The sequence below is a fragment of the Piliocolobus tephrosceles genome, chromosome X (genome assembly GCF_002776525.5).
Source record: "Piliocolobus tephrosceles isolate RC106 chromosome X, ASM277652v3, whole genome shotgun sequence".
Taxonomy (NCBI): Eukaryota; Metazoa; Chordata; class Mammalia; order Primates; family Cercopithecidae; genus Piliocolobus; species Piliocolobus tephrosceles.
The window spans coordinates 53,297,881-53,322,917 of record NC_045455.1 but is presented as its reverse complement, the minus strand read 5'-3'; positions in this window follow the sequence as shown (position 1 = coordinate 53,322,917).

Here is a 25,037-nt window from a genome sequence, read left to right as displayed (position 1 = left end):
GATAGATAGATAGATAGATAGATAGATAGATAGATAGATAGATAGATACATAGATAGATACATAGATACATAGATAGATAAATACATAGATACATAGATAGATACATAGATAGATAGGTAGAGAAAAAGAAAAAAGATTAATTAATAGAACCAGGTGCTTGAAAAGACAGAAATAAATGAAACGATTATCAAACAGAATTTGTTTGCTAATTTTGTGGAGCAAGTGTGTCTACAATATTTTCAAACACAAAATAACAATTTCTATTTACTGTTTTCAGATTGTTATCCTGTGATAATTTTCAGTGTTATACACCATTTATATTATATTCTTATAACTTTTTAAAAACAATACATAGATTTTATCACACATTCATAACTGAGAAAAGTATTTTGAGTAAAACACAAATAAACATAACAAGTTAACATTAAGAGACAATGTGACTACCAAGTTACATTTATTTACCTGACCATATAAAATTAAAACTTACCTTTTAATAGCATTAATGAGAGTTTTCACTATTATTAAGCTTCAGCCATTCAGTGGTAATTAGCATGGAGGTGTTTTTCACTCTTGTCCTAATACTGGTTTCCTTTTAACCTCTTTAAAAGGTCTTGCTATTTTTTGCTTCATTGCTTTGCTTTATTGAACATTATATGTTATGGCAAGCAATTAAGAATGACTGTATAAGAAATTAAATCAGCAAAAGCACAATAATGGTCAAGTTTAAATACATAAAAGCAACAAAACTGAAGTAAAGGTTGCAATTCTATATTTAACTTATCTTATTTTTTTTCCAGGTATTGAAGAATGCAAAATGTGTTGAATTATTCATGCTTTGAAGATCATAAAAGTACTTCCTCACACTGAATTTAGTTAATGGCAATACTTAAAGTCTTGTCATGAAAGGGTCATATTGTCATTATTTAGTAATATAACCAGGGTTAGTTTTTATTTGTTTGCCTTATTCCTGAAGATAAACTGTAAACGGACAAAAATACCTGAGTGTATATGCAGTGTTCACTGAATTATCTATTTTCAACATATAAAATTGAATATTTGAGTGTTATATCACTGTTCATTGTATTTTTTTTTTTTTTTTTTTTTTTTTTTTTTTTTTTTTTTTTTTTTTTTGCTTTTCATTTTACAGAATGCTTGGTTTGGTGAAAATAATACTGGAAAATAAATCGGGACTAGAGATAAAATATTTTTATTGCTTATTTAAATTATTTTCTATAATAAAAATGAATGGATAATTTTCTAAAATACAAGTTATGAGTACTTATTCAGGAAGAAAATAAACCTGAAGAGACTATATATTTTTTTAATTTTATAAGGTATTATTTACATAAATGCCTCAGCCCAGGATGGGTACAATAGCTCAGGCCTGTAATCTCAGCATTCTGGGAGGCCAAAGTGGGAGGATCACTTGAGCCCAGGAGTTGGAGACCAGCCCAGGTAACATGGTGACACCCCATCTCCACAAAAAATTAAAAAAATAAAAAATAAAAAAAAAGGGTCTTAACCCAGATGGCTTCTTCAATATTTATTCAAACATTCTAATGTAATAAAATTATTTGCCTAAAAATGGATCCTACAATACGTATAAAATGGAAAATACTAAATACATTTTTGATTCCGGAATATAAAATCTGTTCTCAAAATCAGGTCAAACAGAAAAACAAACGATAATACAAAAAGTGTAGAATAGTTACAAGTGTTAGGTAGGACTTCTATCTGCTAGATAAAGTTTTGGGTAAATACTGACAAACCACTGAAAACCATGAAAAACCAAATACTGAAAACCATGAAAATGAACCACTTTATTACTGACCTGTAAATATTAGTCCAATCTCTTTTCCACTCCCATAAATAATAATTTTACATTTTCTCTTTTCTTCTCAAATTTCCAACATGTTCTCACCCTTTCTTAGCTAATGACAATTATACTTTACTGAGAAAACTGAAAAAGTTGAATGTTTACAAACATTCACCACACCTTTGCCACTTTGGTCTGTTCCCATATCCTCTATATTTGTGATATCATAGATGAAATAGCTTTGTTCCTTGCTAGGTAAAATATCTATTTTTCATACAATTCTATTAAAGGACATTGTTTCAGTAATTATTTCTCTTCCTTGTTATTATTTTGTTTTACATCTTCTAATTAAAGCCCATCTTTGGCATCCTACTTCACTCAGCAACGACGTCTACCTTGTGTGATGTGGCTTCCCTGCCGTTGTTAATTCTATGACATTCTGTGACATCATCTACCACTACTCCTTGCTCTCATTCTGCTTATTCCAGCCATTCTGGCTTTTTTGCTTTCTTCTTGAAACATTCTAGGCATTCTCTTATCTTAATCCCATTTGGTGTTTCTTCTGCCTGAAATGCTTTGCTCTATATAGCTGCATGTTTGAATATTTCCCATCTGAATTTTGTGTGACAGTGAATTCTTCACAAATTAACGTATTTCAACTTCGTAGCATGAATCTAATGTCATCTGGAAAAAGGCTAGAATAGATAAAAGATTAAAAATATGAGAAAATTTACCTAATAAATGTTGAAATCTATTATTAAGTGTCAATGATTAATGTAGCCTAAAAGACCATTGTATACAATATATGATATCTTAGTGCAGAAAAAATGATGTCATCTCAAATCAGTAGGAAAGAATGTTCAAAGAAACTACATTAAAGGCTTGATTTTTCGAAAAATAAAAACTGGCTTAGACTTTTGCCTCAGCATGCCCATGAAGATATTCATTAAGTGGGTTAAAGAAAGTTAAATTTAAAATAAAAACCAGATTAAATACAAAGTAACATAAAGTAAAATTATCACTAATAGTATTTCCAAGTCTTCAAAAGAGGAGACCTCTTCAAGCTTAAACAATGAAATAATTCATTAAAAGGAAACCTAAAATATGTGAATATATACAATGAAATTAAGAGATTCTCTACGTCAAAAAAAAAAAAAAAAGTAGAACACAACAAACTGCAGGAAAGAAATTGTATAGATAATCAGGTTTATATTTAGAGCTAAGAAAAACATAACTTACACCAAAAATAATTTATAAAAGAACTTAAAATGGTATTTCACATAAATTGGGTATTATATCATGGCTAATGTATATGAAGAAATAACACTCAGAAATGAAAAAGACATACAGAGTACACAAATTAGATAAATTTTAATTATAAAAGTAATGCTTTAATTAATAATGCATAACATTTCTTATAGGTGGGATATGTTAATTATGCTACATTTATGGTGGGACTGTGTTTTGTTATATTTTAGCATTTCGTTCAACAGTTCACTCTCTGAAGAGAAGCACTTCCAGAATGGTGGTATAAAGAGCTTTTCAGACTTTCTTTCCACTGAGTCAATCATAATTGTTGAAAATTTTGTATAAACACACACACACACATGCACACACACAACAATTTGATATCTCTGGAAATCGTCATAAGGATACATAAGACATGAGAAAACATTTGTTAAGGAAAATATGGTCATTATTTTAGGGACAGCAACAGCCCGTGGCATTTGAGCCATGGTCTGCCCCTGACTCTTCCCCTATTGCATGACGGAAGCCATATTCCAAGTGGGTGCAATCATGAAGACAGGGTTTGCCTTTCCCGCCACCTCCCAGTCTAAGGCAATGGTTTCTCTTCAGGAGTGGCAGGCTGCTCTCGTATCTCCATCTCTGTTCAAAGTAACCCAATTCTGGGTAAGTGCTGTTATCTGGGGCTCTTTATTTCCATCATCTAGTCCCTCATCATATGGCAGAAACTCTACCTTGTACAAGGCTGGCTGAGAATACAGTACTATGATTGGATTCACCCTAGCTTGATTACAGGGAAGTTTTAATTGAAAGAGGGAGGTCAAGAAGATTAGAGGCTATTGTTCACCTAGCACTCTGCTTGTAGAGCAGATACATTTCTTTGAGAGAAATGGGCTGCTGTCCTTGCCTCCAACTCTGGAACTGCAACATAGAGCTTCCACTCATGGGGAGAGGCAGGCCATGAAAACATATGGCATTTTAGCTCTCCCTAAGGGGACACACTTTACTGGGACAAATATTTCAAAAAGAGTGTTGCCAGTTTTAGTCAAACAATGTAATTTTAAATAATGGATATTTTGTCTATAAGAAATTAAGAGGAAGCTGATAGCTTCTTGGAACAACAGCTAAATTTCAAAACAGCTAATGATTTATCAGAAAGGATAAGGGAAAGAGTCAGAAATAAGAAGAGCCCCACTGGGGTCAGATCAAGCCTTAAAGATTGGCCTCAATAACAATCTCTCCAAAGGGGCCTACATTTTATTGTTTGAAATGTGGATCCATTTATACCTTAGTGTATTGTTAAGAACAGTAGAGAAATAAGATTGCACTTAGTGGCTGCTAAGAGCTGGATATAATGCCAATAAAGAAATAAAATCTAGAAAGTATATAGGGAGATCAGGGAAAGAGACATCCAAAGAGAGTTCAGCGAAAGCCACTGTCATGGGGGCTGGTAAGAGGGATTCAGATTAACTGTGATTATGCTCAAGTCTGCAGCCTCTGAATAGTGACATCAGAGGCTGTATATCAAGGGGAGAATAGACTTTACTAAAATAATTTAGAAAAGTTGGTAAACAAATAGGCAAAGAAGCAAAACATATCAACAAGATCTGGAGGTAGGGGTCTCAGTGTGCAAAGTTGCTATATTATCTAAAATGTCCAAATATATATATATACATTCTTCCCTGTCACTGAAGCCCTAGTTTTAGTCACTCAGGGAGATGGAGTTGAGACTGAGCTCCCATCTCCTGGGCTGTGCTGCAGTACCTGATTAAAGCCTTCTTCCTTGGCCATACTCAGTGATTGGCTTTCTGTCTCAGTGATGGGCTTTTTCATTTTAGTGACTGGCTTTCTGTGCCTGTAACTGGCTATATGTGTATATACAGACACACACACACACACACACACACACACACACACACACAATATGAGAGGTGAAAATAACCAGTAAAGTATAATCAAAACATGAAGATTGGGGTAGTGGGGAGCAGGCAAAATATTCTGGCTTTGTGGTTGCTTAGCAGAAAGAATTGTAATATATTTGAGAATAACAGTTCAAAAGAGGCAGGTAGGAGACAAGCATATTTGAGTAGGTAATAAACCACCTGTTAACTTGAAAACATTGAAACAAATGAAGAGAAAAATAATAAATAAAAAGGCTAATATAACAAATGCTATAAATATATGCTTGCTTGTTTGCTTTTCTTGGATTTTTTTATTTGTTCATTCACTTTACCTCTTTCAAATTGGGTCTTTAAAAAAATCTGATGATTATTGGTTCTTCATATTTATAAACACAGCAAAACAAAAAACAAGCTAACGTGAAATTCTGTAAGAACTTTGTTTTGGAGGAATTTACTTTAGTTGGATGACCAAACAGGATACTTGGAGAGTGAAGAGCATGTAAAGATTATCTAAAATTATTTTGAAGTATTTATTATGCCAAAAACAACTTTATGTTATTAGAAAAAAATTTAAAGCTATTTTCACAAATGTTTTCTGAAAATAGCAAATGTCTGTGCTAAAGAAAATTTAAAGATCCTTTATAAATGATATAAATATTAAAATTGACATGCAAACAGATAATCTGTGTTTTTAAATGTATTTTAATCAGGGTCTTATGTCTCAAATACCATGTCACTGGTCTTTTTGTAAAAAAAGAAAAAAAAATTCATATATAATGATATTTTTAAAATATAAAATTGCCATCAAAGTCTTACCCAAACATTGGGGGTTTGGTCTGGGTCCTGCTGCTTACTGCACAGAAAGCCAGTCACTAAAACGAAAAAGCCAATGACTGGGACAGAAAGCCAATCACTGAGTATGGCCAAGGAAGAAGGCTTTAATCAGGTGCTACAGCACAGCCCAGGAGATGGGAGCTCAGTCTCAACTCCATCTCCCTGAGTGACTAAAACTAGGGCTTTAGTGGCAGGGAAGAAGTTTAACAATGTGTAAGAAAACAAGAAGTAGGGAGGGACAAAAAGCATGTGGTGGTGTGGTCTGTCTTCAGCTTTTGATACTTTTTTTGAGAGGCCTAAGGTCCATTCCAGGTGAAAGAACTCAGATAAAACAAATACAGTTTTCAAGCTTTAACAGCAACAGGGTCAATTTCTATGTTTATCCAAAAGCAACTGTCTATGGGACCCTTGGGCCCGTTTCAAAAGTTGATGTTTGTCTATCATATTTGAACATTTTGACACCTTCAATTAATCCTCTTCTGTAGATCACAGAATTTTTAAATTGATAATATACTCTTCATATGAGCACTGAAATTTTTGATTATCTTAGCAAAATCTGTTATTAGAAAGATTGTCTTAATCCTTATATTTTTGTTATGTTTAATTATGTAAATATGTTGAGGTATGTTCTTTCTCTCCACAGTTATTTGAGGGTTTTTATCATAAGGGATGTTGAATTCTATCAACAGCCTCAGTTGAAATGATCATAAGGTTTTGTCCGTCATTCTGTTGATATGATGTATTACATTGATTATGTATGTTAAACCATCCTTGTATCCCTGAGATAAATCATATTTGATCATAATGAAAGACTTTTATAGGGTGTTACTGAATTTTGTTTGCTAGTGTTTTGTTAAGGAGTTTTACATCAATATTTATCAGCGATCTTGTACTATAGTTTTCTTTTTCTGATGTGTCTTTGTCTTGTTTTAGTACCAGAGTAATACTGTCCTCATAGAATAAGTTTGAAAGTTTTCCCCCTTCTCTATTTTTCAGAATAGTTTGAGTAGGATTGGTATTAGCTTTTCTTTAAATATTTGCTGGAATTCAGCAGTGAAACCATCAGGTCCTGGGATTTTCTTTAGGGTGAGTTTATACTACTGTTTTGATCTCATTACTTGTTATTGGCCAGTTCAGGTTGTAGATTTCTTCCTTATTCAATCTTGGTGGATTTTATATACCTAGGAATTTGTTCACTTCTTGCTAGATTTTCCAATTTGTTGCCATATAGTTGCTCTGAGTAGCCACTAATGATCTTTGGAATTTTTGCAGTATCAGTTGTAATGTCTCTTTTTCAAGCCTTATTTATTTGTCTCTTCTCTCTTTTTTTGTCTTAGTCTGGTTAAAAGTTTGTCAACATTTTTAACTTTTCAACAAAAACTTTTTGTTTTGTTTTTTTTTTTTGTATTTTTATTTCAATTTTATTTATTTATGCTTTGATGGTTATTATTTATTTTCTTCTACTAAGTTTTGGTTTGGTTTGCCCTTGGTTTTCTAGTTCTTTAAGATGAATCATTATATTGTTCATTTAAAGTTTTACTTCTTTTTTGATGTAGGCACTTAGACCTATAAACTTCCCTCAAGGTACTGCTTTTGCTGTATCCCATAGATTTTGGTATGTTATGATTTTATTATCATTTGTTTGAATAAATTTTTCAGTTTCCTTCTTAATTTTTTCATTGACCCACTTGTTATTCAGAAGCATTTTTTAAATTTGCAGTGTTAGCATAGTTTCTAAAATTTATTTTGTTATAATTTATAGTTTTACTCCACTGTGGTCAGAAAAGACGCTTTATATTATTTCAATAGTTTTGAATGTTTTAAGACTTGTTTTATGACCTAAATTATGGTCTTTCCTTGAGAATGGCCTATGTGCAGAGGAAAAACATGTGTATTCTTCAGTAGTTGTATAAAATGTTCTATAAATGACTATTAGATCCATTTGGTCTATACTGCTGATTAAGTCCAATGTTTTTATAATTTACCTTCTGGACGATCTGTCAATGGTGGAAGTGGGGTGTTGAAATCTCCAGCTATTATTGTATTGGGGCCTCTCACTTTACCTCTAATAATATTTTCTTTATATATCTGGGTACTCCAGTGTTAGGGTTCATATATATTTAAAATTGTTATACTATCTGGCTGAATTGACATTTTTATTATTATATAGTGACTTTCTTCGTCTCTTTTTAGTTTTTGTCTTGAAATCTGTTTTGTCTGATATAAGTACTATTTATCCAATACCACTATTGTATGAGTATCATGACTCCTACTTTCTTTCTTTTTTTTTATTCCATCCACATGGAATATCTTCTTCCATCCCTTTTGGTGTGTGTGTATCTTTATAGTTGAAGTATGTTTCTTGTGAACAACAGATCAATGAGTCTTGTCTTTTCTTCCATTCAGCCAGTCTATGTCTTTTGATTGGAGCATTTTATTAATTATATTTAATACTATTATTGAAAAGTAAGGACTTACTCTTGACATTTTGCTATTTGTTTTCTTGTTGCTTTATGGTCTTTTCTTCCTTCTTTCTTTCCTGACTTCCTCTAGAGAAGGTGATTTTCTCTGGAGGAATGATTTAATTTTTGCTTTATATTTGTGTATCCATTGTATGTGTTTTGGTTTGAGGTTACCATAAAGCTTGAAAATATTATCTTACAACCTGTTATTTTAACCTGATAACAACTTAACAGTATTTGCATAAACAAATAAGCAAAAAAAAAAAAACAACAAATTAATAAAAACTCCATGCTTTAACTTTATTCTCTACTTTTTAAATTTTGTTATATCTATTTATATCTTATGGTAGTGACTATGTTTTGAAATATTGTTGTAGTTATTATTTTTGATTTGGTTGTCTTTTAGTCTTTCTACTTAGGATAAGAGTAGTTTACACATCACAATTACACTGTTATAGTACTCGGTGTTTTTCTGTGTACTCACTATTACCAGTGAGTTTCGTATTGTTAGGTGATTATTGTTACTCATTAGTGTCCTTTTACTTATGATTGAAATACTTCCTTTAGCCTTTCTTTCTTTCTTTCTTTATTTATTTATTTATTTATTTATTTATTTATTTATTTAATTTTTTTTGTAGGACAGGCCTGGCATTAATGAAATCACTCAACTTTTGTTTATCTTGGAAAGTCTTCATTTCTTCTTTATTTTTGAAGGACATTTTTGCCAGATACACTACTCCAGGGTAAAAGTTACCTTCTTTTAGCAATTTAAATATGGCATGGCACTCCCTCATGGCCTGTATGGTTTCCACTGAAAAGTCTGCTGCCACATGTATCAGAGCTCCCTTGCAAGTTGTTTGTTCCTTTTCTCTTGCTGTTTCTAGGATCGTTCCTTTATCCTTGAACTTTGAGTTTGACTATTAAATTTCATGAGATAGTTTCCTTTGGGAAAAATCTGCTTGGTGTTCTGTAACCTTCTTGTACTTGGATATTGATATCTTTCTCTAGGTTTGGAAAGTGATATGCCTTGGCTCTGTCTCCACCAAAATCTCAACTTGAATTGTATCTCCCAAACTTCCCACCCAGGGGGAGGTAATTAAATCCCGGGGGCTGGTCTTTCCTGGGCTGTTCTCATGATAGTGAATAAGTCTCATGAGATCTGAAGACTTGCTCGAGGGTTTCTGCTTTTGCTTTTTCCTCATTTTTATTTTGCTACAACCATGTAAGAAGTGTTTTTCACCTTATGCCATGAATCTGTGGCCTCCCCAGCCACGTGGAACTGTAAGTCCAATTAACCCTCTTTTTCTTCCCAGTCTCAGGTATGTCTTTATCAGCAGCATAAAAGTGGATTAATACAGCACATTGGTACCAGTAGAATGAGGTGTTGCTGAAAAGATATCGAAAAATGTAGAAGCAACCTTGGAACTGGGTAACAGGCAGAGGTTGAAACAGTTTGGAGGGCTCAGAAGAAGACAGGAAAATGTGGAAACGTTTGGAACCTCCTACAGACTTATTGAATGGCTTTGACAAAAATGCTGATAGTGATATGAACAATAAGGTCCAGCCTGAGTTGTCCTCAGATGGAGATGAGGAACCTGTTGGGAACTGGAGCAAAGGTGACTCTTGTTATGTTTTAGCAAAGAGACTGGTGGCATTTTGCCCCTGTGCTAGAGATTTGTGGAACTTTGAACTTGAGAGAGATGATTAGGGCATCTGGTGGAAGAAAATTCTATGACCAAGCATTCAAGAAGTGACTTGAGTACTATTAAAGGCATTCCGTTTTAAAAGGGAAGCAGAGAATAAAAGTTCAGAAAATTTGCAGCCTGATGATGGAGTAGAAAAGAAAAACCTCTTTTTTGAGGGGAAACTCAAGCTGGCTACAGAAATTTGTATAAGTATCAAGTAGCCTGCTGTTAAACCCCAAGACCATGGGGAAAATGTCTCCAGGCCATATCAGAGGTCTTCACAACAACCCCTCCCATTACAGGCCTGGAAGCCGAGGAGGGAAAAGTGGTTTTGCGGACTGGGCCCAGATCCCCATGCTATGTGCAGCCTAGGGACCTGGTGTCCTGTGACCCAGCTGTTCCAGCCATTGCTAAAAGGGGCCAACATAGAGCTCAGGCTGTGGCTTCAGAGGGTGGAAGCCCTGAGCCTTGGCAGCTTCCACATGGTGTTGAGCCTGCAGGTGCACAGAAGTCAGGAATTGATGTTTGGGAACCTCTACTTAGAGTTCAGAAGATTATGGAAATGCCTGGATGCAAAGGCAAAAGTTTTCTCCAGGGGCAGAGCCCTCATGGAAAATCTCTGCTAGGGCAATGTAGAAGGGAAATGTGGGTCCAGAGCCCCAAGACAGAGTCCCCACTGGGGCACCGCCTAGTGGAGCTGTGAGAAGAGGGCCACATCCTCCAGACCCCAGAGTGGTAGATCTATTGACAGGTTGCACAGTGTGCCTGAAAAGCCTAAGGAACTCAACACCAGCAATGGCAGAGAGGTTGTAACCTGCAAAGCCATAAGAGTGGAGCTGCCTAAGACCATGGGAACTCACCTTTTTGCCTCAGCATAACCTGGATGTGAGAGCTGGAGTCAAAACTACTTTTGGAGTTTTAAAATTTGACTGCCTTGCTGGATTTCAGACATGCATGGGGTCTGTAACCTCTTTGTTTTGGACAATTTCTCCCATTTGGAATGGCTGTGTTTATCCAACACCTGTACCCCCGTTGTATCTAGGAAGTAGCTCGCTTGCTTTTGGTTTTATAGACTGATAGACAGAAAGGACTTGCCTTGTCTCAGATGAGACTTCGGATTGTGGACTTTTGGGTTAATTCTGAAGTAAGTAAAGGCTCTGGGGACTGTTGGAAAGGCATTATTTATTTTGAAATGTGGACATGAAATTTGGAGGGGCCAGGGGAGGAATCATATGGTTTGGCTATGTCCCCACTCAAATCTCAACTTGACTTGTATCTCCCAAAATTCCCACGTTGTGGGAGGGACCCAGGGGGAGGTAACTAAATCATGGGGGCCAGTCTTTCCTGTGTTATTCTCATCATAGTGAATAAGTCTCACAAGATCTGATGGCTTTATCAGAGGTTTCCGCTTTCAATTCTTCCTCATTTTTCTCTTGCCACTACAATGTAAGAAATGTCTTTCACCTCCCACCATGATTCTGAGGCCCAGCTAGGTGGAACTGAAAGTTCGATTAAACCTCCTTTTCTTCCCAGTCTCAGGTATGTCTTTATCAGCAGTGTGAAAACAGACTAATACAGGAAGATTTCTCTTATTATGTTTTCTAATAACTTTCTAACCCTATATCTTTCTCTACCTCCTCTTTGAGGCCAATAACATATGGACCCTTTTGAGGCTATTTTCTAGATCTTGTAGTCATGCTTCATTGTTTTTTATTCTTTTTCCTCTTGCCTCCTGTGACTGTGCATTTTCAATTATTCTATCTTCAAGTTCACTAATTCTTTCTTCTTCGGGATTATTTCTGCTATTAAATGATTCTGGTGCATTCTTCAGTATGCCAATTACATTTTTTAGCTCCAGGTTTTCTGTTTCATTCTTTTTAATTATTTCAATCTCTTTGTTAAATTTAAGATAAAATTCTCAATTTCTTCTCTGTATTGTCTTGAATTTCTTTGAGTTTCCTTAATATAGCTATTTTTAGTTATCAGTCTGAAGGGTCACATATCTGTGTTTCTCCATGATTGTTCCCTGGTGCCTTATTTAGTTCATTTGATGAGGTCATGTTTCCTTGATTGTGTTATTCTAGGAGATGTTATTCAGTGTCTGGGCATTGAGGAGTTGGGTATTTATTGTTGTTTTCACTGTCTGGGCTTATTTGAGCCATCCTTCTTGGGGATACTTTCCAGATATTTAAAAGCATTTAGGTATTGTAATCTAAGCTGTATCTGCTTTAGAAGGCAGCTCAAGCCCAGTAACTCTGTGGTTCTTGCAGACTTGTGGAGGTACCACCTTAGTAGTCTTGGACCAGATTTGGGAGAATTCTCTGCATTACACAGCTGATACCCTTGTTCTCTTCCCTTACTTTCTCCCAAACATACAAAGTCTCTCTCTTCTCTGTGTTCTGAGCCACCTAATGCTAGGAGTGGAATGACATAAGCACCCCTGAGGCCGCCACTACTATGACTTCACTGGATTAGACCTGAAGTCAGCACAGCATTTGGTCTCACCCAAGGACTGTGCTGTAACACCTTCCTAGCTACCATTAATGTTTGTTCTAGGCCCTTGGGTTCTATGACCAGTCAATGGCAAAGCCAGCTAGGCCTGTGTCTTTCTCTTCAGGCTGGTGAGTTCCCCCAGGCCTTCGGTTAGTCCAGAAGTGCCTTTCAGGAGTCAGAGGCTAAAGTAACAAACCTTGGAAGTTTACCTGGTAATATATTGTATTGTGGCTGAGCTGGCACCCATACCACAAGATTTAGTTCTTACCACTCTTCCCTTCCCTTTTCACTCTTTTGTGAAAACAAAAGAGTTTCACCCAATAGCCACCACCACCCCAGGCCATGAGGAGTACTGTGAGACTACCACAGATGTTCTCTTAAGGCCCAAGGTCTCTTAAGTCATCTTTGTCATGAATGCTGCCTGGCCTAGAATTCACCTTTCAGGGCAGTGAACTCTCCTCTGGCCCAAGGCAGGTTAAAAAAATGCCATCCAGGAGTCAAGTCCTGGAATTAGGGACCCAAGAGTCTGTTTGGTTCTCTAACCCCTGTGACTGTGCTGGAACCTAAGGTGCAAGAAAGTCTCCTTAATTTTTCCTCTACTTTTCTCAAGGAGTTTTGCCATATAGACATGACAACAGGTAATGTGCTGAGCCTCACTTGAAGCTAGCAAGTCTCAAAGGCTTATCTAAAACCCTCCATGTAGTACCTGGGTATCGCTGGTGGTTATTCAGGTCCCATTGACTCTTCAGTTAACAAGTAATAAATGCTGCCAGAACTGAGTCCTTTCCTTCAAGGCAGTGGCTTCCCTTCTGGCCAAGGGTGTGTCTCTTAATGTCATTTGGGAATTAGGATCTAAAGCAGCGACTTCATGATTCTGACCAGTGCCTTCTCCTGCTGTGGCTGAGCTGGCATCCAAGATACCAATGTCCTTCCCACTCTTCCCACTCCTCTCCTCAAGTGGAAGGAAGGCATCTCTTTTGGAGCCTCGAGCTGTGCAGCCTGGGGTTAGGTGAGTGGCGATGCCATCATTCCCTTGGCTGCTCCAGTGGATGTCTTGGTATGCTGTTTGCCCCCTCAGTCCACTGTCTCTGAACCTCATTCATCCCTAAGACTCACCTAATATTTGCAGTCCTATGGCCTAGACTGCCTTTCAAGTTTACTTGGAGACAGAGAGTGCTGTACCCCTTGGTGGCAAGGTTTGCAGGCACTCAAGTTTGGACCACTGGGATCAGTGATTCCCTTCTTTTTAAGGCTGGTGTTAATGCTCCCTTCATGGGCAAACATTAGCAGGGTTTGATCCTTGTTTCCTTTCTGTTCTAACAGGACAGCACTAAGTTCAAAGCCTCTGAACTGCTGTGTTCTCCCTCCTCCAGCACTCCGAGTCTCTCTCCACACCCACATCAGTACTGCAGAGGATGTGGGAGGGGTTGCATCAGTGATTCAAGACTGTTTTTTCTGTTTCTTCAGTTTCTCTTTCAGCAGCATGAAGTTAAAACCAGGTACTATGAGTGCTCACCTACTTTTTGGTTCTTACGGAGTTAATTTCTTTCTGTGTAGATTGTTGTTACCTTGGTGTCCTTGCAGTGGGAGACGAGTGATGGAGCTTTATATTCTGCCATCTTGCTCTGCCTCCCCTCCCTAGAATTTTTTTTTTTTATAGGAAAATATTGTTGTTAACACTACATTGTGGTTTATAAAATATTGTGGTCATATCGACAACAGTAAAATAAATTCATTTTATCTTAATTGTTAACTTTTTAGCTGAACTTACAGTAGATGCCACAAGAATGCCAGTTATTTCACTTTTGGAAAAAAAGTACATTCAAAAGACTTTGATTATGAACTGGATTTTTTAAATATAATTTTTTATTATTGCAATTAATTTATTTTCTATTTGAAGAATCAAGCAACGATGATATGGGTGTGGGGGTGGCGAGGCACAACATCAGAGAAAAATTGGAGGCCTATAATCCTTATAAGGTTAATGATGAAAGATAACACTTTTCTGAGTCATTTCACAGCATGGGCACTACAAGGCACACAAATGCAAAATCAGTCGTTATAATAAAAGTGATTGATCCATGGATTTACATGACCAGTAGTCCAAGACTGTCTATTCCACCTGGTGTCATACCTGGCAAGTAGCTTTAAAATAAGCAGTTATTTCAGCAATATTAAAGAGACAAATAGTCATAAAAACTGCATTTAACAAGTAAAATACTTGATTGCTTTATACAGCCATTAGACTGTCAAAAGTAACAGAGAAATACCTTTGTTTTTGGGGTTTTTTTAAAAAAGATATTTAGTGAAAAGGCTCAAAAAGCAAAATTTTTAGATATGGAACTAAATGACTAGAAAAAGAAATGTCATTCAGCTCCTGAGAACCTAATAATTCCAGCATGTAAATAATATGAGTAAATGCTGACACAAATGTAAAATGAGAAATTGAAAACGTTCCACTCACAAAAGTAATATATATATATAAATGTATTGATGATATGTCACTTGAGGCTGAACGGGTTTCATATAATAAACAACATCTTCTCAATCTAGGTGAATGATTCAACATTCCCCCTATAAATGCCATGCTGAAGTGTTTATCTGATTTGTAAGTGGTGGTGAAATTAAATACAACTTAGTCTGCAACAAATAACTGCCTGAAACAAGCAAACACTAAGATATATTCAATGATTTGTCTTCCTATGTAAAAATAAAATGTCTGCTTTGGAATTACTGTGTTTGCATCTATAATGATGTTTACTTTGATGAGTGGTTTTGCTTCCCTCATAAGAAACAAAACAAAAGAAAATCTGATTTAATAGACTGCATCTTTCACAGTGAGATGTTAGTGTCAAAAATTCTTGTAGTTGAGAGAGGAGGGGCAGAGCAAGATGGTGAAATAGGTCTCCCTAGCAATTTTCCCCCGGAAGAAACATCAATTTGAACAGCTATCTATACAAAAAAATGCCTTCACAAGAGCTAAGAAAGCCCAGTGAGAGATCACAGTACCTGGTTGTAGCAAAATAATAAGAAACGATGCTTTGAAGAGCCAAGAAGGAAAATTTTACATTACCTGCATCACCCCTTTCCCAATCTCAGGCAGTAAAGCACAGAGAAAGATAATAGCTGTTTATGGAAAAGAGAAAAAGTGAGCACAGGCTCTACCTTGGACCCCAACAATGGGTCTGCCACACACACACGAAATAATTCAGCACCTGGTAGATCCCCCCTTCCCCAGACTCCAAGACATAACAGTAATGAACTATCTGAAAAATAAAACAAGGAAACAATCTCATTTACAATAGCTAGCAAAAAAAATGGTACCTAGGAATAAACATAACCAAGGACATGAAAAACCTCTACATTAAAAACTATAAAACATTGATGAAGGAGCATCAGTGGAAAGATATCTCAGGTATCTGAATTGGAAGAAAAAATATTATTAAAGTGCCCATACTCTAAACCCTAAAATAAACTACAGACTTTGAGCAATAATAATGTATCAGTGTAGGTTCAATTACAACAAATAGACCACTCTGGTGGGGGAAGTTGAGAGTAGGGGCTGGAATAGGTGGGACTATGTGTGTGTGGATGCAGATGGCACTATATACGATGACTCTTTGTTTTCTGCTCACTTTTATTAACCTATAACTGCTCTAAAATAAAACTTATGAATATTATCATTTTTAAATATAAAAAAAGAATAAGACCGTAACAGCCAAGAGGGGCCTAAGGAGACATCACAACTAAATTTAATATGGCTTCCTGGAAAAGATCCTAGAACAGAAAAATGTCATTGAGTAAAAACTAAATAAATATATATTAAATAAAGTACAGATTTTAGCTAATAGCATTGTATCAATATTGATTCATTCATTGCGCTGAATACACTCCAAAATGTAAGCTATTAATATGAGGAGAAACTAAATTAATCATCATTATAATTTTAATAGGTAGATAATATTGTTTATCCCAATCCAAGAGATACAAAAGCTGAGGGGTAAAAGGCTAAGGTATTTATACAAGGACTCACAGCTAATTTGACAGGAAAATCAAGATTTGTATTCAACCACCTGGATTAAAAACAAAAATAAAAACACTAAAAGAAAATTTTAAATAAAAAATTATAAAGAAAATAGAAAAAATAAGTAACAAATTAGCAGGAAGTATTTCAACACATAAAACCAAAAAGTAAAGAAAATGAAAAACTAATATCCTCAATAAAAAGAAAATTAGAAAAAAAAAAATGACGAGTGTCTTGCAGAGAACGTGAGTGATCGTTAAGTATATGAAAATATTTTAAAAATTAAAATGTCATATAAAATTTTAAGTGTTCAATATTAGCAGCGTAATAGAAATATATGGCAGGGAAAGAATTGTATGTTATTTAATTAACACGTGTTAATAATATATCACATTTGGTTCTTAACATTTTCCTTTTGACTCCATCATTACATTTAGGAATAAAAATGATCATTATTGCTTCATTTTATTCTCTTCTATTTTGTCTGTGAACTTTTTGTGGGGCAGATATGCTATTTTACCTTAAATATTAGCATCTATCATAGTAATCTGTTTTCAAAAATATAAATGTCTGTTAAGTGGACAAATAAATACTAATTTTCTTCTTTTCATTGGACTTTCATGTATATAGTGTAATCAGCATAGTAGGCATTCATCATGCACGTCTTTGTTTTATCCACCTAGCATTTTAAAATTTGATTTCCTATTGTCATCCTAATGTATTTCTTCATTTCACCAAAACTTACATGATTTCAGTAGTATCTCAATTTTAAATTAGTTCAAAGAATTTGAAGCCCTTTCATTTAGGTTATTTCTTTTAATTTATATTAAAAAATGTAATTGTCCCAGTTTAATTGAAGAGACCAGGAGATGGAGAGATACAATGTGGTTATCCAAGTTTATATCAGTTACAAATGGTAAAGTCATAATCTCAATCCAGAACTTCAAATTTTTTAACTTTTTTTTTATTACAATATAGCTGCCTGCTTATGTTGTAATATCTAACTTTGAAGTTCTATGACATTGATTAGTGGAATGTTCTTTAATAAATGGTGAAACAGAGCTATCATCTGTCATAATACTATTTTCTATTTATTTACAAGTGAAATAAGTAGAGAAATAATTAAAGATTTTACACCAACCTTACAGGCAGGAAGTTTCTTCAGAAACATTTCTGAGATTTGTAATTATAAAATGAAAAGAGTATGACCTTACTCTGAAAGTGTTAGATCCATCAGACATCTAAAGAAATGCTACATACACAGAATATTTGATATTTAGCAGTGTATAAGATAAGAGATCACTCTGTCAAATATAAAATAAGCAGAAAAATGCAGTAAAGAACATTTGTAACAAACTTAAAACAGAGCTACTACATAGGGACAGGTGCATTGTACCAGATTAGTAGTGTCCCAAGTAATTGCACTCTTTTCTATTTTTATAATTTTATACATACAAATATAAAATGGTAAATATTAGAATTAATATCTATACTGTTTTAAATAAATAATTTCAATGTACTTTATTACTTATGATTTAAAATATTGAGTTGTTTTATGTAATTGATGTCTTCCAAGTCTTTGCACATACAGGAGGAAAAAATGGCACCTAGTTGCTCTGATTGTGTCATTTCCCTCAATATCTATGGTTCTGTAAACATGAAAATACTGTCTACAAGCTTTCACAGATTCAAATTACCATCTCTATGCAAGTAAATATTTATTTACACAAAAGAAACAACTAAAATAAAAACTATACAATTCTCGGAACTCATAAGTTTTGTAATCTCATGTGTCTCTGAAGTTCAAGAATCATTCTTACTCCAGAAAAGAAAAATTGGATTGACTATGGGTAAAAGTTTTTAAAAATAATTATATGAAGCATTCTCATTCTGAGGACCAAAAATCCATTTTTAATAAGATAATTTGAGTTCATTGTCTTCTTTTTTTCAGATTTCTTTATATCTCCTGCTGTCACAGCATAATTTCTGAAAAATGCTCAAAGTGGGGCTTTAATATTTACATTAAATAAATGATTTAATATCAATTTTTTTTTTGGCCCAGATTGTAGATAAGGGAAAAAAAAAAAACTTTAATATAAATTTTATTCTACAAGTCTACATAGGAAAAAAGTAACTCGTTTTAGTGATATTATAACATTTTTCTTAACTTGGTTACACATTAAGGCTAAAATGTTGCCATGCAGTGGTGGAGAGGTTTTGTTTGACTTTATTATTTTTGGAAACTATATTTTGTTTATACATGTGCTTTATTTTTCCATGTACAGAGTGAGTGACAAGGAAGAAATAATCCCCAAACCCATTAACACTCTGATCTCTAACACCATATGTTTCACAGTAATTTCGTCCCATTCTTTAGGGTATTTGTTGTGATATAATTAAATGGATTGGGGAAAATAAGGACACTAACTTCTGGTGGGCAAGCAGATTGAAAAGGCAAAAATTGAGAGCATGGGTCAAGTTTGTGTCTATAGTTACGTGACTCTTTTATATTAAAATTTACTCTATCAAAAATGAATAAAATATTTGCTCATGTCTTAAAATTAGAAAATACAGTTACTTAGGTGACAAGTTAGCCTTAGATTTTAAAACTTCTTAGAAACCCTTTATATTAATATTACTTGTATGTATTTCAAATTCGACTTCAACAATCAGACCAAAAAAAGTATAAATGTTGTAAAGTATTTTATTTATGCAGATGAGAGCATATTACATTGAAAAATAGGAGGTAGAATTAGAGATTGAAATACTTGAGACTCTTTTATGAATTTACTAAAATCTGTTTGAATCTGAGATAAAAACAAGTTCAACATCAATATTTGGGAATTTATAAGATATAAATCATAACAAAATTTTAGAATATTCTTTCAGTTGCTAATTATAAATTAACATTTATTTTTAAATCACATATATATGCATGTATGTACATATGTATATTTTTTGTGTGTGCATGTTTAAAGAGTTGTTTTCATGGGGGTTTTATTATCTTTGTTAAGAAAATACAGATTTCTTTTCTGAGAGCTACGTAATCAATCCAGAACCACCACATACCTATCTAATTCTTTTTTTAGTAGTGGTGGGCCATAAACTCCCGGCTCTATGGCTTGATGTGGAAATCTGACCTGCCTCTTCATAGCAAGTGCCTATCAAGAATGAATATCTAAAATGAGCTGTCAAAGAAAAATTGCACTAATGCAGTTAAATAAGCAAGGAAAACTGTGTTCAAAACTATGATAAGGATCAAGACTATCGCAATAGAAGAAAAATTGAACTCAATTCCACTGAAACAAAAGGTGGGAAAATTTTTAAACTCCAGGATGAGCAATGAAAAAATACAAGAGGACAGAACATTAAAGGGAGAAGTGGATCAATGTCATTAGGTGATCTGTGTTTGATAATTGCTCCATATTGCTGTTAGGATACCACCCTCCCATAGACACTGGTAGACAGGAGCTCTAGCTATTTCAATGATTATATTTCAAATGAATGGTTTCGGCATCCTCTAGAAAGAAGTTGTTCTTGGTTTGTAAAACTGTCAAGGGGCTGAGAGAAGATTTACATATGAAAGGGGCAGAGAAAAATATGCAATTACAAGGTTTTTTTAAGTGAATACTCCAGGAAAAGGGCGATCACAGGCATAAAGTCAGGAATAAGTCTTCTAAAGGTTAATCAAGATGAGGGGAATGTTAAGGTCACCTTAGTTAGTACTCAAAGAAGAAAAGTATGCCCAGATAGTTTCAGTAAGGTATGGTAAATTAATGATCAAGAATAAAAGGACAAATGATAGACATATGAGTGTAAAAATGACAGGAACAGGAAAACAGAGCAGAAAATGGAAGATAGTTCAAATACACTTCAAAAATCATAATTTCAGGTATGTATATATATAATCTCAAATAGTACAGAAATATTGACAGGACAAGACTATTTAGAGGCTCTAAATATAATGTACAAATATACAAATAATAAAGTCTTAAAAGTAAGCTTTAACTTTTGACTTAAAATGTAGAAGTAATTAATACTATGGACTTTTTTTGGTACTTTAATTTCCAGAATTTTGGCTTAATATCCAAAAGTTGAATTCTAAACTTCATACGAAAATAGGGGATGGGGGGAAAAAAGTGGTTCTCTTGAGTCAACTAAGAGTATAAATATATAAATTCTAATGTAGAAATTGTGATTTAGTCACATATTGTAAGTGTATACTTATGAAACACCAAACTACTTATAACACTGAATTTTGACTAGGGATTTCTAGGCACAAAATGCATTATCCAGTTAATTGAGCAATGAACTAACAGGACTGCCAAATTATATTGGGCAATTTCATAGTACTCAAAGGGCAATTTAAAATTTCACTGCTTAAACTGAATTATAAATTATAACTAAAAAGTGTTAGCCTATCCATTTCAAGGTCTTTTTACTATCAAATCACTGTTTTTCACACATTAAAGATAACTGTGAAAAAATTGACTTATATTCAAGAAACTGTAATTTGTAAAACACATATGTCTATAAGATCATGTTTCTATCTACAAGTATCTGTAAAAGTGATATAAAAAGACATGGTTACATATTTGCACAAAATATATAATAAAGTTTAAAAAGATTTAGGGGCTTTATATGTTAAGTACTCAACAATTAAGGTTTAATCTTATTGATGTAAATGTTTGCAGTGAAATCCTACACTTTCCAGTGTTGCCTTAGTCAAGCTTTCATACAAGAGAGGCTAAGAGAATACTTACCTAATAACACTCAGGGTGCATTGTGGTTGTTGGGAGGGCATCTCAAAAGAGCAAAAATTAGGGGAAAAAAGAGAAGCAAGGCAGCAAAAAAAGGAGCACATCTCACAGCATCACAATGTTACAGATGATTGCTTAGTCATACAAAATGTCACCAGAGACTATTGAAATCACTCAGTCTCAAACAGTCCATTGTGCATGGAGGAGTGGAGTGCGGGGAGGGGAGATAGCAATCAATTTGCCTGCTGGCTTCTTTCTGCTTCCTGCCTTTCACTGAGGAAAGAAAACTCACCCTTAGGGCACTGACTCCCTGTACTGTGACTTGGTGACAGACTGAAGAATCAATGCCAATCTTGTCTGGTCAGTGCTAAGACATAGTAAGTGTTTTTTCTTCTGATTTGGTATTGAAAGTGGAACTCCTTGGGTCTGTGGTTCCTGTAGTACAGTGACCTATGAATTAATAAGACAAATTCTGTCTCCAACCCCAACATTTACTATATTCTGTATATAAGGATGAAACAAGGAAAGGATAATGGCAATAAACATTGATGGTTGGAAGGAAATATTGACAGAATCACTGTGATTACTGGTCGGGAATAATAAATTCCTCTGAATATACACTGTCTGCTCACTTTGCTCTGGCAATGAGAAAAATTCATTCAAATAATCACATTTTGCTTTCTGGAGAAGGGGAGAGACATTGCCTATTATTCTCTTGTTTGTGATCTGGTTTTTGCCTTAAGTTGTCTAAAAATATACTCATGAAAGAGGGAAACAGAAAGACATTGCTGAGACTAGAAGGGTGTGTCATAATAATCTCTGCTTCCACTTTTGCAGACTTCAAGTCTTTTCTCCTAATAGGAGCCACAGTAATCTATTTAATACGCATTGTGTCTTGTCATTCATCTAAATAAATCAGCATTTTTAATGGTTTCCCATTGGTTATTGAATAACATTATGGGAAATAGCACACCACACAAACCACACTTTTAATTTGATATTGACCTGTGGGTCATTTTCTAAATCTCTTCGCATTTCACTCTCTCTGACATTCACCAACCTCTAGTAGCTTATATTCCTTTAGTGCCTTTAACGCTGGGGCTATTTCATGGTTTGCGGGTTTTGTTCTGTCTAAAAATTTCTCATCTCTATTTGGTGTTTCTGCATAACTCATTGCTTCTCATTTTTCAGGCCTCAACTTATATTCTTTTTTCAGAGACATTTTTTTCTGGCTGTGTTAGCTAGTAAAAACTCCAGTAATAATGTCATAATTCTCCATTACTGAATTGCATTAGTTTCCTCCAGAGCATTTACTGAGATTTTTAAAATTAATCTTAAAACATGTCCCTAATCTACTCTCACCGTCTATTTATAGTTGTTGCTTTCAGAACATCTCATGCAAAATAGGAAAATTCACATACACACACATATGTATGTCAGTATGAAATGAAATAGAAATATTAAAGAATAAATACAACCTTTTTGATGAGATTTGATTCATGGGGTATTATGTTTTTGAATCTATGTGATTAGCAATATTTGAAATTGTAGGAGAAAATTCTGAATACAAATCGAGTGGAAACAAAAGATTTCGTTAGTTGATTTGTTTTGTTATATTTTGCCATTACATAATAGAGAGAACTTTTGAGTATTCTACTTTTTTTTTTTTTTTTTTTTTTTTTTTGACAGTTTCACTCTGTTGCTGGAATGCAGTGGCATGATCTCGGCTCACTGCAACCTTCACCTTCTGGGTTCAAGGGATTCTCCTGCCTCAGCCTGCCAAGTAGCTGGGATTACGGGCATGCACCACCCCTAATTAGCCATGCCCAGCTAATTTTTGTATTTTTAGTAGAAATGGGATTTCACCATATTGGCCAGGATGGTCTTGATCTCCTTGAAACACCTAAGGTTCTTACCTAGCCACGCCAAAGAATTGGTATGGCAGCCGACCGTGGTGAGTGACAGAGACACAGACTGAGAGAGAGAAAAAGCTGTAGGCTTTATTGAGCAAAGTGAAAGTGTTACCAGGGGATCCTTGTTCCCAGAGCTCCCAAGATGGTGTCTGGCCACTTCCAAGATTGTGGCAAGCCTCGTATTCTCTGACCTGGGGTTCTTGGCCTCACGGATTCCAAGGAATGGAATCTTGGGCTATGCAGTGAGTGTTATAGCTCTATTAGAAACCACAGGTCAGGGAAGAGAACCATGGAACCCAGTGACTAGTGTTCAGCTCAATTAGGATGAACCCAGGCACTAAGCTGTGCAAGAACAATGGCAAACCTTTAGCCCAATTGGGAGTGGTAATGGGCACCTTGCTGAATTAGGAGCACAGTGGACACCCTGCCTGATCCAGAGGGATGGAAGTCAGCGGCAAGTTTGCAACAGCGGGGAACAGAAGTGGTGGATGGGGAGCGAAAGCTCAGCTTGAAACGTAACAAACACGGACAAGAAGAGTGTGCAGTTGCAGGATTTAATAGAGTGAAAACAGAGCTCCCATAAAAAGGGAGGGGACCCAAAGAGGGTAGCCGTTGCCAGCTCAAATGCCTGGGTTTATATCCCAATCATTGTCCCTCCCACTATGCTCTCAGGCCACAGATGATTGGCTATTTCTTTACCTCCTGTTTTTTGCCTAGCATTTTGGTGAGCTCTCTTTACTATCTGATTGGTCAGATGTGAGGTAAATTGCAAGTCCCATGTTTAAAGGTGGATATGGTCATCTTCCCAGCTAGGCTTAGGGATTCTTAGTCCGCCTAGGAAATCCAGCTAGTCCTGTCTCTCAAAAGTACAAAGCTTCCACAGTGCAGGAGTTCCAACGGGATAGCCAGAGTTAGATTATATGATTACCTTTTAAACTCTTTAAGGCACAAAATACGTGTGGTGGGAAGATGTTACCAGAGTGAGAAACAAAGGCAGTAAATTATTTTGAGACATTGAGAGGTGACAATGTGCTAGCAGCCCTTGCTCATTCTCGGCACCTCCTCAGCCTCGGCGTCCACTCTGGCCACCCTGGAGGAACCCTTCAGCCTGCCGCTGCGCTGTGGGGACCCCTCTATGCGGCTGGCCAAAGCCAGAACTGGCTCTGTCTGCTCACAGGCAGGTGTGGAGGGAGAGGCTGGGGCGGGAGCCAGGGCTGTGTGTGGTGCTCCCACGCCAGCATGGATTCCAGGTGGGCGCCGGCTCCGTGGGCCCCGCACTCAGGGTGGCTGGCCAGCACCTGCTGGGCTTGATAGGGGGACAAGCTCCCTCTAGGCTGCCGGAGTGCCCGAGCTACGTAGGGCAAAGTCCTGAGGGGCGTACCATTGAGAGGTGAAGCCGGCTGGGCTTCTAGGTCGGGTGGGGACATAGAGAACTTTTCTGTCTAGCTAAAGGTTTGTAAATGCACTCTGCCAAAACGAACCAACCAGCCCTCTGTAAAACAGATCAATCAGCTCTTTGTAAAATAGACCAATCAGTAGGAGGTGGGTGGGGCCAGATTAGGGAATAAAAGCAGGCCACCAGCGCCAGCAGTGGCAAACTGGTCGAGTCCCCTTCCATTCTGTGGCAGCATTGTTCTTTCGCTTTTCACAATAAATCTTGCTGCTGCTCAGTCTTTAGGTGCATGCTGCCTTTATGAGTTGTAATACTCACCACAAAGGTCTGCAGCTTCACTCCTGAAACCAGCGAGACTAGGAACCCACCAGAAGGAAGAAATTCTGGACATCTGAACATCCTGAGGAACAAACTCTGGACACACCAACTTCCAGAATTGTAACACTCACCACGAGGGTCTGGTAATTCTTGAAGTCAGTAAGACCAGACCAAGAACCCACCAATTCCAGA